Raw genomic sequence first — 18,586 nt, forward strand, 5'->3', positions numbered from 1 at the left:
AAAGTGTGTTCAATACTTATTCCCTGTGTCATTTCACTTTATTTATTATGACTCAACTTGTATACTTAAATGTTTTGATTTCTTTGTATGAATTCAATATTTGGCTTGATGGCTACATCTGGTGGAAATTTTGTGTCAATAACCACTTAGAAAAACCATAACTGATAAAAATGCTGAGGTGTCAAATACTTATTTTCCCCGCTGTATATTGGCAGTAGCAATCATCTACAACTACAACAACAATAATAACCAACCAATTCAGCAGCATAGTATTCGGCCAAATACAATAAAATCTAAAATCTTCTGAGAGTTGTCATGATAAAAAAAATATTTTTAGTGGATTACACTAAAATGTATAGCTTGATAGATACATCAACACTACAACTTTATTAAACATGCATAATATATGTGAATACATCATTTAACTTTTGGAGGAATGTGGCTGGATTGCATTGTCACACACTTGCTCTTGTGTTTATGGAAAGTATGGCCGTATACCGAAGATGTCACAGCTCACAATCAGTATCATTTCACCAGAGGTTTTCACTGCTCCCTGGACGCCTACGTTTTTAAACACCTCCTTGCTATAAATCTCATATGTTTCTTTTGTCTGAGACCCAAGGGACAAATGCACACACATATCAACACATGCCCCTTTCCCAAGGGACGGTGCTGTGGGAGGGACCTGGAATTCAGGGATCGATGAGTTTCCGGAATGTGAGGCGGGTTTTAGGGACAGCTGTTGGCATGATGCTTTATGAGGCTCATTTGAGAAAAGAGAGAATACTGGCACGGCCATTCACACTGAGATTACTTCCATGAATAAATAACGAGACTAATGGACAAGCCAATATATAAAGGAACTGCCATTATTAGAAATGCTATAAACACTGATTAGCCATTGGAAGATGGTTGTTTTTTAAGTTTTAAGTTATTCTCGACAGGCATTTTAGTGAAGTTTAACTAGATGAGACACTTCTGTGAGGCCTATTGGACAAATGCAATCATTTGATGGTTTTTCTGGCTGTTTATGGTTCACTTAATACATAACTGAGTTTCTTTATTTACCTTTCTCTTCAGCGTGGAAGTAATCCTATGGGCGAGACTTCCGCTGTAGGGAAATAAGGAGAAGAATAACAACATGCAGTAAATGGTAAAACTGTTTGCACTACAAACCAGTGTGCTCATAATTAAGATAATACATTAAAATTATATGGTAAGACACACCAATTTGCAATATCAAGCAGCAAAACAAGCTGTTTTGTACAGCTAAAAATAGCTGGACATGGATACGACCGGAAGCCAGACCCATAAAACGTACAATTTTACAAAATTTGCGATTTATTATCCACTTACGGGTTATTTATTAATTAATCAAACTAATCACAAATATGGCATGACAAGCCAATCTGGTGTGTTTTGGCTGTTTAGGTTCAATATGTGCCAACTATCAGTGAACAAATCTGAAATTCTTCCTTATATACAGAAACTTTTTATACAGAGATTTTAGATGCATTTGTCATTTGTTTAACCTTGTAAAGTTTGCACATATGAATACAATGGGAGTAAAAAAAGACATCAGGTTTGTGGTGATTTTAAAAGTTAGATTTCTGACTGATACATTTGTCATTTGTTTGGCCTTGCAAGCAAAGTTATGTGCTAAAAGTTATATAATTTGAGACATACAAGTACAATGAGTCAAAAAAGAGAGGTCTTGGATGCCACACATTGTACAGAGCAACTGACATGTATATTTCTGGCATTGTTACTTTGATGGCCTATAGTTTTTGATTTTCCAGAGGTTTTCATGAAAAAGGATTGTTCGACGTATGGGAGGAAGATTATGATGTTTGTTCGCTCTCAGAAACAAAACTCTGTAAGAGCGAGAGAAAGGGAAGGAGGAATATAAAATGAAAGAATAGGCTAATAACTCACTGCGGAGTCTGCAGTACCTGGACCGGTCATAAAACTGCCTCTTAGAATCAGCATGCACATCATTTCAACCCCATCAAGTTAGCCAGGTGTCCTGACGCGCCCATCCACTTACAATACATCTTATGACTTGGACAGGTGTGGGGCTTTTGGGGAGGTTTGCCACCAGCCGTCTCTAATTCTATTAGACCTTGTTTACACCTGATATTAATATCTGTTTCGAGATGACAATGTTAAATACAGGTGTAAATGGGGTCTAAATTGTGATGCAATCAGTCGAACCACATTTGGTAGTCAAAAATGCATGTGATCAAAACAACAGTTAATCCATCCTGATGCATCCTGGAGAGTGGATGAACCAGCTACTGCACTGTTTATTCTTTGTCTTTTTCCAACAATGCATATTTGCATAATGCATCTCGGGTGGCCAACTGTGATTGAATCACTCAGATCTTAAATGTTCAAGTCTTGCACATTCAAATGTTTCGCTGGCTTCACCTAAATCCTTTCTTTTTTGCATCTGGACAATATGGAGAGGGCGAAATTAAGCCGAATACTTCAAAACATGTGTTAGCATAAAGCCTGAAAGAGAATATAATCATATCTGTGACAATAGCTGTCCCGTTTCTTTTTCTTCCTGGAGATAGACATCACAAGCAGAGTGGAATGAAAGCACGGTCGGCTCTTTTTGACAACAGAGATGGATATAACTCATCCTGAGCTGCGCTGAATAAAGTTTCCCTTTGTTGGCGTGCCGTCGCATCATTCCAGATCTCTCAGTGGATCGAAACTAATCGCTTCCTGGAAACACTTGATAGCGACGGCAGTGCAGGACGTGTTCGAGGCAAAGCGAGGGATTGAGTTTAAACAGAAGAGGATGAGAGTGGTCAGGTTTCAGTTTCAATGCAACAAGCCCTCTATTATATGACACATTCTGAGATTGAATCCTTTTCTTTTCTTGTGCTCGCCTTAGCTTATATCGGACTGACCATTCTTCCTTTAATATTTTCCTCCCCACTTGCGTTCCATCATCTCAAATCCCGTTTCCCAGTTCCAATCTCATTTCTTTTCTGTATCTATTGTTAGGGCATGCATTCTGTCCTTATAGATATGTGGACTCGCACGCCATTTCGGTTCCTCTGAGCCAACGTAAGAGCCCCCCAGGGCTGCCCGGGGTCTCTTTACAAGAATAGTAGCTCTGCCGAAGGACCCGGAGCTTCCTCTGAGGTCTGTGTCTCATACAGACTAAATTTAAAAGCATTCAGTAATGATCACAACAGTGCTGCTTCTGGGACCACAAGGAGTCTTAAGGCACGGTGTCAACTGATGACTAAGGGAATGTCTTGCTCCTAGTGGAGTTTTTTTCTGCTGCACAACAAGTCAGAAAGACAACAGATAGTGCAAGACATTATGGGACAGTCCTGATGGGTTTATGGATGGATAGATAGATAGATAGATAGATAGACAGACAGACAGACAGACAGACAGACAGACAGACAGACAGACAGACAGACAGACAGACAGATAGATAGATAGATAGATAGATAGATAGATAGATAGATAGATAGATAGATAGATAGATAGATAGATGATACTGTAGATGGATGGATAGATGATACTGTAGATGGATAGATGGATGCATGGGTAGATAGATGTGTGTGTGGTAAGACGGATGGATAGAAGGGTGCATAGATGATGGATGAGTGGATTGATTGGTAGTTAGAGAGATGATGGGTGGATTGGGTAGATAGAAGTGTGGATAGATGGGTAAATAAAAGTTAGATAGATGACAGATTGGTGGATTGATGGTAGTTAGAAAGATTATGGATTGTTAAATGGTTAGATAAATGGATTGATGGGTGGATTGGTAGATAGAATGTGGATAGATGGTATATAGAAGGGTAGATAGATGATGGATGGGTGGATTGATGGGTAGTTAGAAAGATCATGGATGGATGGATGATTAAATAGGTAGATAAATTGATTAATGGGTGGATTGGTAGATAGAAGTGTGTATAGATGGGTATATAGAAATATAGATGATGGAGGATGAGTTGATGGGTATTTAGAGAAATTATGGATTGACTGATGCTTAAATGGGTAGATAAATCGATTGTTGAGTGGATTGGGTAGATAATAAGCATCAATATATGGTAAATAGAAGGGTCGATAGATGATGGATGAGTGGATGGATGGTAAAATGGGTAGATAAATGGATTGTTGTGTGGGTTGGGTAGATAGATGATGGATGGGTGGATTGATGGGTAGTTAGAGTAATGATGGATGGATGGTTAAATGGGTAGATAAATTGATTAATGGGTGGATTGGGTAGATAGAAGTGTGGATAGATGGGTATATAGAAGGGTAGAGAGATAATGGATGGATGGATTGATGGGTATTTAGAGAGATGATGGATGGACGGATGATTAAATGGGTAGATAAATGGATTGATCGGTGGATTGGGTAGATATAAGTGTGGGTATGGGTAGATAGAAAAGTAGATAGATGATGGATGGGTGGACTGATGGGTAGTTAGAGAGATGATGGATGGATGGATGATGGTTAAATGGGTAGATAAATGGATTGATGGATGGATTGGGTAGCTAGAAGTGTGGATAGATGGGTAGATAGAAAAGTAGATAGATGAATAATGGGTGGATTGATGAGAAGTTGGAGAGATGATGGATAGATGGATGGATGGATAGATGATGGTTAAATGGGTAGATAAATTGATTAATGGGTGGATTGGGTAGATACAAGTGTGGATAGATGGGTATATAGAAGAGTAGATAGATGATGGATGGATGGATTGGTTGATGGGTATTTAGAGAGATGATGGATGGACGGATGATTAAATGGGTAGATAAACAGATTGATTAGAAGTGTGATAGAAGGGTAGATAGAAGTGTGGATATGGGTAGATAGAAAAGTAGATGATGGATGGGTGGATTAATGAGTAGTTAGAGGGATGATGGATGGATGAGATGATGGCTAAATAGGTAGATAAATGGATCAGTGGGTGAACTCATTCTCCAACCTTCATTATTTCTTCCCTAAGAAGAAATAAAATGGAAACAGACCAAAAAAATTTGAGAGAGAGAGATATGAACAAATGAACAATGGTGGGTATGTTATTCAAAAAGGAAGTTAACCAAAAGCTAGTTTAATCACCTCCTTCAAGTCTTATTCGCACAGCTACTATGCTAGACCGCATTAAGTGTCCGTCGTCATGACAGCACTGTTAGCTGTGGTTGCGAATGACAGGCGATGAGTGGCGGAGTGATGAGCGTAAAATCGGGGGGGAAATCTATCTGAAGAAATAGCTAAGTAAAGAGTAAGTAAGAAGGAGAGAGAGAAAAGAAAGCTAATTTGACAGTCAATTAGCATGTCCAGCAAACAAGTCTTCCTGTTTTTGAAAGCTCTCTGAGTATATAAGAGAAATGGAAAGATTACATACCAGACAGATATGAGTAGAAAGGGATTATACAATGAAAGAAAGAGACCCATATTGTCACTTGTTGTTGGTTGAAAACGTAATGCTGTAGCTTCACGCTAGCTTAAAGCTGGTGATGAAGGGATAGATTGGTGTGTGTGAGTGTATAAGGAGCTTGAGTATGATGATGGAGAGTGACACACTCCACATGTTATGCAGACAGTGAGAGATAAGGGCCAGACAGAGCTTGGCTGTTGTCAATGCAATTACCCTCTCTGCCAAACACACGCCCCCCCAAACCCCCCCCCCCCCCCCCCCCCACACACACACACATACACCATGCACTTCAGTGTGTGTATCACTCTGGGGCACTTGAAACACAGACAGTGACCCATGTTTCTACACCAGTGAGTATTACGTTAGTGTCCAATACGTTTGTGTGCCCTCTAAGTATTTCTGTTCATTTCTGTATCCCAGGCCGTGAATCAACTCGAAGGAAAATTGTATTGCTCTTTCATAGCTCAGGAGAAACAGTTATTAAGTTCTACTACAATTTCTAAGGCGAAATAAAAGCAGAAAGAAATGAACTGAGATAAATGTCCGTTCTCACCAGGAACGATAACTGTAGCGATAACTATATTATGTTCACATGTGACTTGGATCTGTTTTTTTCATGACAGTGTGAACAGCACAAACAACATGGAGTCTTTTTTGGTACTAAATTCAATACAGGTCAGACGTTTTGCAATGCGACCGCAGTCTGAAAAGTCTTATCAGAATTCATGCAACTTTTACGTTACTCTGGATCAACATTCGTCATGATTCGTCTTCCGTTGTTTTACAACTCAGTCTGTTGAAGCGACCCCACTAATGTGATATTTGCTCCCCAGAATGCTACTGGGCTAATATTGGACTAGTTTTGCAAAGCAATTGGGTGGATTTTGTTGTGAAAACCTGGCAACCCTGTTCATATATTTCTTGTGTGCATATGGGTCAGTTCAGAACCATGATCTGCAAAATATAATAACAGTAAAATGTTTGTGCCATGGAGTAAAAATGAAATAAAATTAAATTTATGGAAGTCTGTTTGTGCCATGGAGTAAAAAAAAATAAAAATAAAATAAAATAATAAAAAAATAAAAGACTTTTTTGGAAATTTTTAAATTGTTTTACTCCAACATATACAAAAAAAAAAAAAAAAGACGTGAACTCAAAATTCAAAGAAAAAAAAAACAGTAAAATGTAATTTGTGATAGCCTGTTTGTGCCATGGAGTAAAATTTAATTTAATTTAATTTAATTTAATTTAATTTAATTTAATTTAACTTAACTTAACTTAACTTAACTTAACTTAACTTAACTTAATTTAATTTAATTTAATTTAATTTAATTTAATTTAATTTAATTTTTTATGGAAGCCTGTTTGTGCCATGAAGTAAAAATACAATAAAATAATAAAATAAAATAAAATATTTGCACATTTTTATCTCACAATTCTGACCTGTTCTCTGAATTCTTAGTTTATATCTCCCAGTTTGGACTTTTTTTTCTGAGTTTATTCTGAGAATTGCGTGGAAAAACATATAAACTTTAGAAACTTTTATTAAATTTAAATCTAAATCTTAAATTAAGAGCCAAAAAAAGTTGTAATTTTTTTTTTTTTTTACTCCAGCGTATGAAAAAAAGATGTGAACTCAGAATTCTGAGAAAAAAGTCTGACTTTTTTCTTAATTGCGAGAAACATTGTCTGAATCATGATTTAAAAAATGGTTAACTTTATGTTTTTTCCATTCTGTGGCGGAAACAGTCTTCCATAATTTGAGCTAATGGCCTAAAATAATCTCTTTTAGTGCCACTGGTTTGTCAGAAAACATCTTTGTGAGAATAAAGTCTTTTAGTTAGAAGAACAATCTGAGAAGCAGGAGATTTCAGTCAGTTTCCAGTGAATTTTCATAATCTCATTTCCATCTAGGTGAAACTGAAATGTTAAAATGATTTGACCACTTTTTGCATAGTGTAAAATCCATGATGGTAATGCTCAGTAGTAATATTAGCCAGCATTAAAGCCCCCACCAGAGACTTTGATTCGGTTTAAACTCTGAAGTATCACTGTGTGTCCTATATAAAGGCCTGAAGTATGGAGAAGAAATCTGCTGAGGCTGAGCTGGACATTGTGCAATAATGAAGCACTTGGGAGTCTTGGAAGTTGTTGTGCCTGCCTTTCCTTTAAGTAGACCAGAACACTGTTGGGTGACACACTTCTGCACGCAATTTGCATTGAGTGTTAAGTGTTCTAAATATAGAACCTAAATAAATTACAAGTGTTTTAAACTGAGTAGGCTGCATCGTTCTTTAACTTGACACTCAAACACACACCTGTCTTTACGGTAGCCTGGTCCAAACTTCCACTCCCTTTGCCCGGGTGCCAGCTATGACATATATATATACAGGATTCCCTACCAGCACCAGGGACATGCCATATGCTACACCAGGACAGCAGCATATGTGAACCTCAGCGTTACTGGAACACTCCCACACACTCATACATACACATGTGCCTGCAAACCATACCTGTCACTTCACTACGCATTGTTTCTGCTGAGCACTTCATTTCAGCCAGATACAAATTACTGTTGAAGTGTGCAATTTCACCGCCACTGGTTTCGGAACTGCTCAACTTTAAACAAAAAATGAAAGTTGAGAAATGCTCAGCTTTATGCAAATGAGATGCTAAAAAAGGGTGGAGATTGTGCGTTTAGTATTTAAATCATATTTATAGGCAGCTTTCACTGTGGCTGTGACATGGTTTGGTTTCTGTAGAGGAATAGAAAAATGACAACGTGCAGTAAACGGTAAAACTGCTTGCACTACAAAACAGTCTGTTTATAATTAAGATAATACATTAGGATAATTTAATAAGACACACCAATTTGCAGTATCTAGCAGCAAAAAATAGTTTTGTACAGCTAAAAATAGATGGACGTGGATGAGACTGGAAGCCAGACCCATAAATTTTACAAGTGGCTCACCCACTCTTATGGGAAAAATAAGGTAGCTTTTTTTCATACACGTTGTTGCTTCATTTTAAAGCATTACAATGTCATTTTTCGTGTTTCGTCATCTTTTTTGGAAGCATGGCTCTATCATCAGGTGTGTGTGTGTGTGTGTGTGTGTGTGTGTGTGTGTGTGTGTGTGTGTGTGTTTTTGTGAGTCTATAGACAGATGGTGTTGGTGACCGTAGAGGCCGGAAGTATCAGCGGGTGGGCTGATCTCTTCCCTCGTGTCCCGCCTCTGCCCACCTCACCTTGAGCCAATTGTGTTTGTCTGCCTGGTCATGACAGGTGATGTCACCACCATGCCATTTCTAACAGTGTGTGACCTGTCTTATCCTCTGTTCGTATTCTTTCTTTCTCTCTTGCTTCGTTTTTTGCTTTTCTTTTCTAAATTGCGCTTGTTTGTTTATTAATTTATTTATTATTGTATTTGATTTTTTTCTTTCTTTCTTTCTTTCTTTCTTTCTTTCTTTCTTTCTTTCTTTCTTTCTTTCTTTCTTTCTTTCTTTCTTTCTTTCTTTCTTATGTGATGTGTCTTTAAATGATATACATTTTATCAGTTAGAATAAAGGTGTTTAAAAAGTCTGTTTTCTTTCTTTCTTTCTTTCTTTCTTTCTTTCTTTCTTTCTTTCTTTCTTTCTTTCTTTCTTTCTTTCTTTCTTTTCCCTTATTTTTCTGTCATTCTTTCTTTTTTTTTCTCCACTAGTTTTTCAACTATTAGTTGCACAAAAAGGACTTTAAATTCAGTTTTTTTTTTTTTATTGGTTAGAATAAAGGTGTTTTAAATGTAATTAGGGACCGAGCCCAGAATGGTGGGTCCTTGATAGATCAAACGCTGTTGCCGTGGCAACGTGTCAAACTTTAACATTTGTTTCCTGTGTTTTTGAGGCAGATATCATGCTTAGAATTTCATGAAACTCAACACACACATCAATATTAATGATAGTTAGACACTGGCAAAAGCTCATAAATGGGCGTGGAGGAGGCACTCTATAGCGCCACCTTTTGACAAAAGTTGGAGGGTTAGTTGTAGCTACAGACATCAAACTCGGTTGGTGTATTGGTGTCATCAAGCCAGACAACTTTCTAATTTACACCCATTAGCTACGACCAACGGGAAGTCGGCTATTTTGATTTGAATGTGGATTTTTGGAAAAATATAGCTGTGAATAAATTCATATCACTCATAGCAGAATCAGACAGTTCACACCAAACTTTGTCAACATGATGCCAAGATACTGAAGATGCTAAATTGTGAATGGCTTTGGGATATCTTGAACGGTGTTGATGTGGTGATTTATGAAAGTAACAGTAAAAAAGATGAAGAGTTATTTCCATATATCTTTAAATTGCATTATTCTAACTCAAAACTTTTTACATATTAAGAACAAGAAATTCTTAGGAAATACGTGTAGTTTCAAAATGTTATCATGCTCAGAGGCCCCAAAAACGCTAAAAGTGTCATATATGTTTGTCAGATTAAAGCTCTAATATCAGGGATGAACACTAGAGGTCCTCATAAAATAAGAAATCGTTTGACCTCTAATGCTATTTAGCTCATTCTCAGTGTATAAGATTGATAATAATGCATAGAATCAGTTGATGTGTACTGTACTGTCAGTGTATTTTTACATAATTATTTTGTATAAATGCTTAAAGAGCATAAAATCTTTTTTTAATCTTTAAAGGAAAAATTATATGATTTATATACATATATACACTCTCACTGATAGGATAAAAAATCGAATGACACTATACTGCTCAGTTCACTTAATTAGAATGAGAAACAAATACATTAACTAAGTTAATATGTATTTATTTTTAATATATTTGTTTATAATTATTTCACAGATGCTTATAGATCATTAAAATAATATTTAAAAATGGTTGTAGATCATAAAACATGTTGGTAACTATTTAAAATAGGATCTCTTTTGTTAACATTAGTTAATGCATTAACAAACATGAACAAACAATAAACAATATATTTTTACTCGATTTTCTTCAAACTTCATCAGAATAATGTCAAAACACGGCCGATGAGAATCTGTAAAGGTGTCCCTGATGCATCAAATACTATTGCCATGGCACATTTAAAAAACATACATTAAAATATTTGTTTTCTGTGTTTTTGAGGCAGATAACATGCTTAGAATTTCATTTCCCATTTTCAGTAATTTTATATCTTTAAAGTGCAGCATCCAAACCCTTTAAAACTTGTTTCATACAGAGAACTAGTCATTCTAAGGAAACAGTTCATTTTCATAGATATACAAAACTCTCTGAATAAAAGAAAATTTAAAAACTATCAGACATCTTTTTCACTCTGCCTTTATTTGTGTGTGTGTGTGTGTGTGTGTGTGTGTTGAGTGTTAGAGTGAGTGCAGGGGGAGGGGGAGGGGATGAGAGGGAGAGACAGAGAGAGAGAGAGAAGGAGGGAGAGGGGAGGGTGGTTTAAAGGTTACTGTGAATGCATGTGCCCACTGGCCACCGTTTTCCTGATGCTACCGGGATGGCGACTGCGCAGATGGCGAGGGCCCGTTCATCGCTGCTTGCAGCTTTAATTTTTTTTATTTGTCCTTTTTTCAAAAAGGTGTTTTCAAAGTTCTTTCTTTCTTTCTTTCTTTCTTTCTTTCTTTCTTTCTTTCTTTCTTTCTTTCTTTCTTTCTTTCTTTCTTTCTTTCTTTCTTTCTTTTCCCCACTAGTTTTTTTCATCCAAAGCTTTGAATAAAGCTTAAATGATGTAATCTTTGTTGGTTGGAATAAAGTTGTTTTAAAATTCTATTTTTACTTTCTTCCATTTTTTTTGTTCTTTTTTCAAAAATTATTATTTTTTGTATGAAGAAAGGTGTTTTAAAAATTCTTTCTTTCTTTCTTTCTTTTTTCTTTCTTTCTTTCTTTCTTTCTTTCTTTCATTCTTTCTTTCTTTCTTTCTTTCTTTCTTTCTTTCTTTCTTTCTTTCTTTTCTACACTAGTTTTTCAACCATTAGTTGCACAAAAAAGTTAAGTTATGTAATTTTTATTGGTTAGAATAAAGGTGTTTTAAAAGTCTGTTCGTTCTTTCTTTCCTTCTTGCTTTTTTCTAGTTTTTTTGTCCATTTTTAAAAAACTTATTCATTTTTTAGTGTGAAGAAAAAGGGTTATAAAAGTAAGTTCTTTCTTTCTCTCTTCTTTTTCTTTTAGTCTTATATCTTTTGTAAAAAAAAAACGTGATTCATTAGTTGCACGAAAAAAGCTGATTTATACTGGAAATTCAAAGCCAGAAAGTTTGTTTTTATATAAATTTGCATAACCATTAAAGTGACAAGTGCTTAAAGAATTGAAGAAATTCAAAGTCTGTTTTTGTCTGACGGTGTAATCTAAATCAATAGTTTTTTTTTTTTTTAAATGCTTAGACAACCTACCCAGAATAGCTCAAATATGATGGCCTGCTTCTAAAAAGCATTTCATAAAATGCAGGGAAAATTGTCACATGTAGTTTCACATGTAGTCCATCATCATCATCATCATCATCATCAACAACAGATTAAACTTTTTTCATGATACATTTATATTTTTAACCTTATAACCTTATAGGTATCATATGTGAATGAACATTTTCTTAGTGTTCCCGCATTTAAATAATTACCTCGACCTTTTTAGTGACATAAGCACCTTCAAATCCCCCTCTCTGCAATCATCACGACAATCCAGCTAGAATATGGTAATGTTAACATAAATGCGTGTGATATAGTAAGAAAAGTACACATCAGAGCACATTATCAAGATTACTCAAATTATCCCTAATGTTTCCCTCTACACCCTTCAGATGCTTTTATGTGATTTTGACCGTGAACAAACGATAAAGGCCGGAAACACCAGAAATGGATGAGAAAAGTGGGAAAGAACTCTGATATTCTAAGGACAACATGGAGTTAAACTTCAAAGATGCTAGAGGAGGAGGACACATGTCAAACATTGACAAAGAGAAGCTTTGGCACATTAGGGCACTCATAGCAGAATCTCTGGAGCCCAAAGCCTTCGTGTGAGTGTGTGTACCGGCTCTCTGTAGTTGATTGGCATGGCGGAGGTTATTTTGGGAGGCTCTAGGATGCAGCTGTCTTTAGCAGAGGAAAGAAGCTGAAAGGTTTTAGATGGAGATCTAACTCTGTACCCTGCTACAGATGGGCAACACACACACATACATACCCATCATGCATCGGTCAATAAATTGAATCATACCTCACATCCATTCCCATCTCACATCAAGGTGAAATTTATCAGATTAAAGGAAGGAGACACAAACAGAGCTTTATATAGGACGGGTGACGCTGAATGACAATCAAATCCGGTCTGAGTGTACGCGCGTGTGTGTTTTCCTCGATAGCCAATGTAAACGATCAGGTGGGCCGTCGTGCAGATGGTCATAGGGTTGCTGGGAGTACTGATTCTCCTCTCTTATGCGGGCTGTAATTGCATGTTGTGCGCTGCATCTGTCCCGCCGCTGATGAATGGGAGGGAGAGGACATGTGGTCGGGAATATGAATGTCTTTCCTCTGGCTCACATACACACTCCAGCCACTCTTCTGTTCTGCACACACACTTCCACTGAATCTTAGTCTAGACACTTCAAAAGAGCACATAGCAAATTGTAGTGTGAAAAATAAGTTTAACTTTCAACAAAATGATTTCTCTGTAAGGCTTATGAGCTGGTTGTATGATTCTTTAGATATTTTTAGATATTTAGATAAGTCAGTGATGCCTCATCATGAGTTCCTCAGATTAGAAGCCTATTAAAACTTTCACTTGGTTACTGTGACTATTTTCCAGTTGCAAATTGTAACTTAATATCTCCCTAAGTCTTAAAATTATGACCTTTTTCTCATAATTGCAACACTATTTGAGTATATTTCACCATGGCTTTTTCTGTGACTGTCTCGCAGTGTGGCTTTAAAATCTCACATGATGGATTGTTTTATCATAATTAAATCTCACAATTGTGACTGTTTTGGCCAGTGTGGCTTAAAATCTCACAATTAGGGTTTGGCGATATACCGAAACGATTAGCCGGTAGAGGTTTGTCAGCCATTAGAGATTTTAGACTATTGTCTCTATCGTGGTTACACACTCACATGACATTGCTGTGCTGCATGGTCTAGAAAAACTACAGTTTCCACGCGTTTTAAGCATTGTGGTTTAAAAAACAAGTGATTTTAAGCCATTAAAGCGCAATAAGCAGTGAAAGAGAACTCATTACGCTATAGTCTGAGAGACTGTTTCTGAGCGCTGTCAAAAAAAGCATGTGCATGTGAAAACAACGTTAGACGCGTAGGAGTATTGAACGCCACTTTTATTGAATGCAGGAGTATTGAACAAGCTATTTTTGACACTTTATAGGCTGTAAACAGTTAAAGACACACATGCCCGTCTTTGCAAGTATCCTCATAAATACAGTAATTTAGGTTTTAAGTGAAAACAAACAGCTGAAAAAGAAAACGTGTTACAGTATATTGGATCCGGGTAGCTCTTAAAGTGACAGCAGTCTAATATCCCTGCTGTCTGTCATGTTAATCAAACAACAAAAGAGAGAAAATCTCTCACTGATCTTGATTAAATCACTTTTGTAACTTTAATAAGAAGAAATATATATTAATTATTTATGTGAATATGCTGTGTTTTTATACATTTGATGACTATACAATGGATGTAGCATTTCTTTCTTTTTTAATTTAGGCTAATATTAGTTTTTGTGATATTGACACTGCTGACAAGAATTATGAAATTTCTATGGTATCGTAAATTTTGATATCATAAAGATCTTATTTAAATAAAAAATAACTGTGTTATTGAGTGTGCATATATATACAATGTGACTTTCATATTTGAAACTTTATTCAGTTCAGTTTACTCTGAGGTGGAAACAGGCTTCAATAATGTCACTTCATGATATTGCAATATCAAACCAAATAGCATCATTTTTTTTTTCAGGGATAGCACAAGCTCAATTTTCAAGCGTGAGAAGTGAACTGACTTTATACATAAAAAATGTCATCTAAAATGAAAAATCGTTGCGAAAATGTCTCTAAAAATTGCAGGCAGTTCTGAAAACTGCTCTTGTTTTGTGTTTGCAGATGCCATTTAGTTTATCTAATCCAATGAAATTGACATTTTAATCTGTGCCTTAAGTGTTCAAATACTTTTTGTGGCCATTGTAGATAATTTTCTAAGAACTAGCGAATAAAAGGTTATTTGTGAAAGTGTAAAAGGCTCTCCAATGGCATCAGGCTGTAAAAACCCTATTTTGTTTTAATGGAAACCTTTAGTATGAAATCACATGGATTGGACCAAGTGGGGTGAGTCTTCACCCTTTACAAAGTTGAGATAGAAAACGGACGCTAATGATTTGTTGTGGGTTTCCATCAAGCTAGAACAAGACCAGGCTATAATTTGCCTTTTGATTGACTCAAAAAACTCTTATTTTGTTCTTAATGTGCTTTCTCTCCCCAATTCCTCCCTTTCTGTTCCTACTTTTCACTCCTCACTTTACTGTGTTTTAATGAAGTTTATGAAGGCGTATGCATTAAATTGGATGGAACGGTAATTACGGAGTTCTCCGACTTACATTTGCTCAAGCTGTTTTGACATAAGTTATGATTTGCCGCCAACACGTTTTAACGCGAACAAAGTGCCATTTACTCAATCTGTCAGTTGTTTGCAATTTTTCATAATGTGTTGTGATGAGAAATTAATTGTTATTCAGCTTCACAAAAGGCAATGTACCTTGGCAGCTTCTTCTCTGCCTGAGAAAGTGAAGAATGAGAGTCTAGAATTTCTGTATTTTGCATTGGCTGACCAACCATTAAAGCCCATTAGAAGTAAGATTCTAGGTTTTTCTTCCTCCTTTTTACTGCCCACTTGGAGAGTAAGATATGTAACACAACTAAGCTAGTCATGGTCTTGTTAGACCATTGTAGTCTCTGAAACCGTATGATTAGAAAAAGTTATAAAGTATGAAGTATGATAATTCAGTTAAAATAGCCTCTCCCAAACCCCTAAAAGAACCATTGAGGCTTCTTCAATCGCTTTAAAAGTTCATTCAGTTCAGCTTTTTTCCCACCTCACGGTCGTTTTAAGAAAATGAGTGATTCATTCTGTACGCCGTCAACCAAGATGCCAAACCTGAGTCAGCCCTTGCTCTTACCTCTCCATTTCCCACATTTCATTCCCTGCCAAGCGCTGTGTTCTTTATGACCTCCTCTGCCACATCTAATGTGGGTCCCATTAAAATCTCAACCACCTTTTAATAAACCTCCCAATGAACTTTCATGTGCTCTGATTCTCAATCGTCATACTTGTGTAGGCCTTCCAATCTGTGCCGATTCTCTTGAAACCTGCATGAATTATTCACATGCCGCTTCTACGTCGGGTCATCTCCATGTGGTGTTTTTCTAGCTCCGCGGTTCAACACCTTTAAATATGTGCCGACAAAATATTTACTCATCAGAGAGACCGAGCAGAAAAACGCAAAGATCTAATTATACAGATCAGCGAAAGCTGCGAATAGTCCCTTGTAAGAGAGATGTTCAACTGAGCTTTTCTTTGTTTCCTGCTGGGTTTGGCGGTGTGGACTCTAACGAATGCCTCCAGGACCAGTTTGAAGACTATTTTGGCCCCCACATGTGCTCAGGAGAAGCCTCCTAAATTGGGCTGTAGCTCATCATTCCAACTCCCGGCTTCTGCAGGGCTCCCAAGTAAAAGCACAGAAAGTACGAAAGGAAAATAAAGCAAAACAAGGCCCTTCGAGAATTCCCAAACCTCACTTTTATCATTCGGAAGGATAACTACATTTAGGAAATGCTGATCTCGATGTCATTCTCTAACCTGGAGAAAAAGAAAGATGTATAGCTTCTCATGCCTAATGAAACAATGGTGCCAAAACTGAAGTATAGAGCTTCACTTCATTTTCATTTATCCAGTTTCATCTAGAATGCATCCCAGACCACCTCCTAAAGTGGTCTAAGCTTTGTACTTCGGATGGCATTTACACCTTTACTTTTCATGATCAGATAGCTAGAACACGGCGTATTTAATATTTTGCTTTTGTATTTTTTAGTAGAACATATTCAATGCCAAATCTGTTTATTCAGAAATCGATGAGCTCACTTATTAGCACGTAAACACGAACCGCCATGTCTGACAGATACAGATAATATGAATATTTCATACTGATTCTGCATTAATATTCATAAACACTGTTTTAATCATGCAGGGAGGCTCTGGAACGCACCACGAGTTGTTTGTGTGAATCTCAAGCTTGTTTCGAGTTTGCGACAGCCTTGTAGCCAGCAGAAGGCCCTCGGTCCAGTCCACGCAGGGTGATGAACGACCGGTGTGGCGTGCTCACTATGAGCGGCATTGTCAGGTATGAAAAATGACATTATTACGGTTATACCGTTACCATGGATCCTGTCAAAGGGGTTGAAAAACACCAGCGGCGTTCATGATATTGTGTCACTCACAGCTTAGCTTGTGTATGCGTGAAGCTTGATGGCAAAACCAGACACAAGCCAGAGTTCCTCTCTCTCTTCTTTAGAGAGGATAATTTTCCTGTGGAACATTTAATTTTTTTTTCCCTCCGTCTCTCTGTCTCTGTCTCTCTTTCCGGATTAAGATTTATGGATGTTATTTGGCGTAATTTTATGCATGTTAAAAATGGTTATACAGGATTGCATTCGCTTTGATGCTGAGTTAGTGACTCATGGGAGTTTTAGCACATATTTAATCTACTTTTATAAGTGAGGGGTGTGTAACACTCCTATACTTTTCATATGTATGAGTAATGGTCTAGGCAATGAAGTAGGCACTATATTGTTTAGCACTGTATAGAGTACTACAAAGATAATGAGTATTCAGATCGCTCACCTTCACCACGCATATAGCTACACAAATATAAAAGAAAGCTGAATCGTCCCTTCCAGGCAAAATACCAGTCCATAATGTGCATATTTGCTCCTCATTATAGATAGAGGATACATGTTTTATGAAGTAATGGTTTGAGGTTTAACTGTAGTCAAATTGTGGATTATTGTGATGTTTTTATCAGCTGTTTGGACTCTCATTCTGATGGCATCCATTCACTACAGAGGATTCATTGCTGAGCAAGTGATTTAATGTTAAATTTCGCTAAATCTCTTCTGGGGAAGAAGCAATCTACATCTTGGATGGCTTCAGATTGACTAAATTTTTAGCTAATTTATTTTCTGAGTCAGCTGTTCTTTTAGAGGTTTATGTCACAATTGCAATCACAATTATCTTGGACTTCGGTTTTGATACTTCTTGGCGTGGGAGCATTCTGGGACGCTTTTAAAACAGTATTGTAAATGTTTCCATGTTTGCTAGACACTTCTTAGTTATTTTTATTTTTTTACTATTACTATATTACTAGTTCATATTAAACAAATACATACAATGTTTATAATGCACCACAAAACTCATTTCAAGCATTTAAGTGGAAGGAACCGTTCACACAAAAATTTTAAATGGTCATAATTTACATAATTTGATTTTTAATGTTTTTTAAACAAGTCTCTTCTGCTCACCACGCCTGCATTTATTTGATTCAAAGTACAGCAAAAACAGAAAAAATTCTGAAATAGTTTAACTATTTAAAATAACATTTTCCTATTTGAATATATTTTAAAATGTAATGTATTCCTGTTATTTCAAATCTGCATTTTTAGCATCATTAGTGTCACATGATTCTTCAGAAATCATTCTAATATTCTGATTTGCTGCTCAAAAAACATTCATTATTCTTATTATGTTAAAAACAGCTGAAAATTTAGCTTTGATCATGAAATAAATTACATTTTAAAATATATTCAAATAGAATACAGTAGTAAAAATATTTCTAAATTTTACAGTTTTTGCTGTACTTTGGATCAAATAATGAGTAGAAGAGACTTTAAAAACTGTTCAAAAACTTTTGACTGGTATAGTGCACTTTCTTATGCATAACATAAACTGTATTTTTTTGTATAATGTCAAAATCTTTATTCATCTTTTAAGATAAAGAAACATATTCTACTTTTTATACAGACCCAAATCAAGACCTTTCAATCATTATTTCTGATTTCCTAAAGGCCTAACATGACCAGCAAAATAATGTTTGGCTTGAAAGAGAAGTTGAA

Source organism: Garra rufa, chromosome 4, assembly GCF_049309525.1.
Source record: "Garra rufa chromosome 4, GarRuf1.0, whole genome shotgun sequence".
Lineage (NCBI taxonomy): Eukaryota > Metazoa > Chordata > Actinopteri > Cypriniformes > Cyprinidae > Garra > Garra rufa.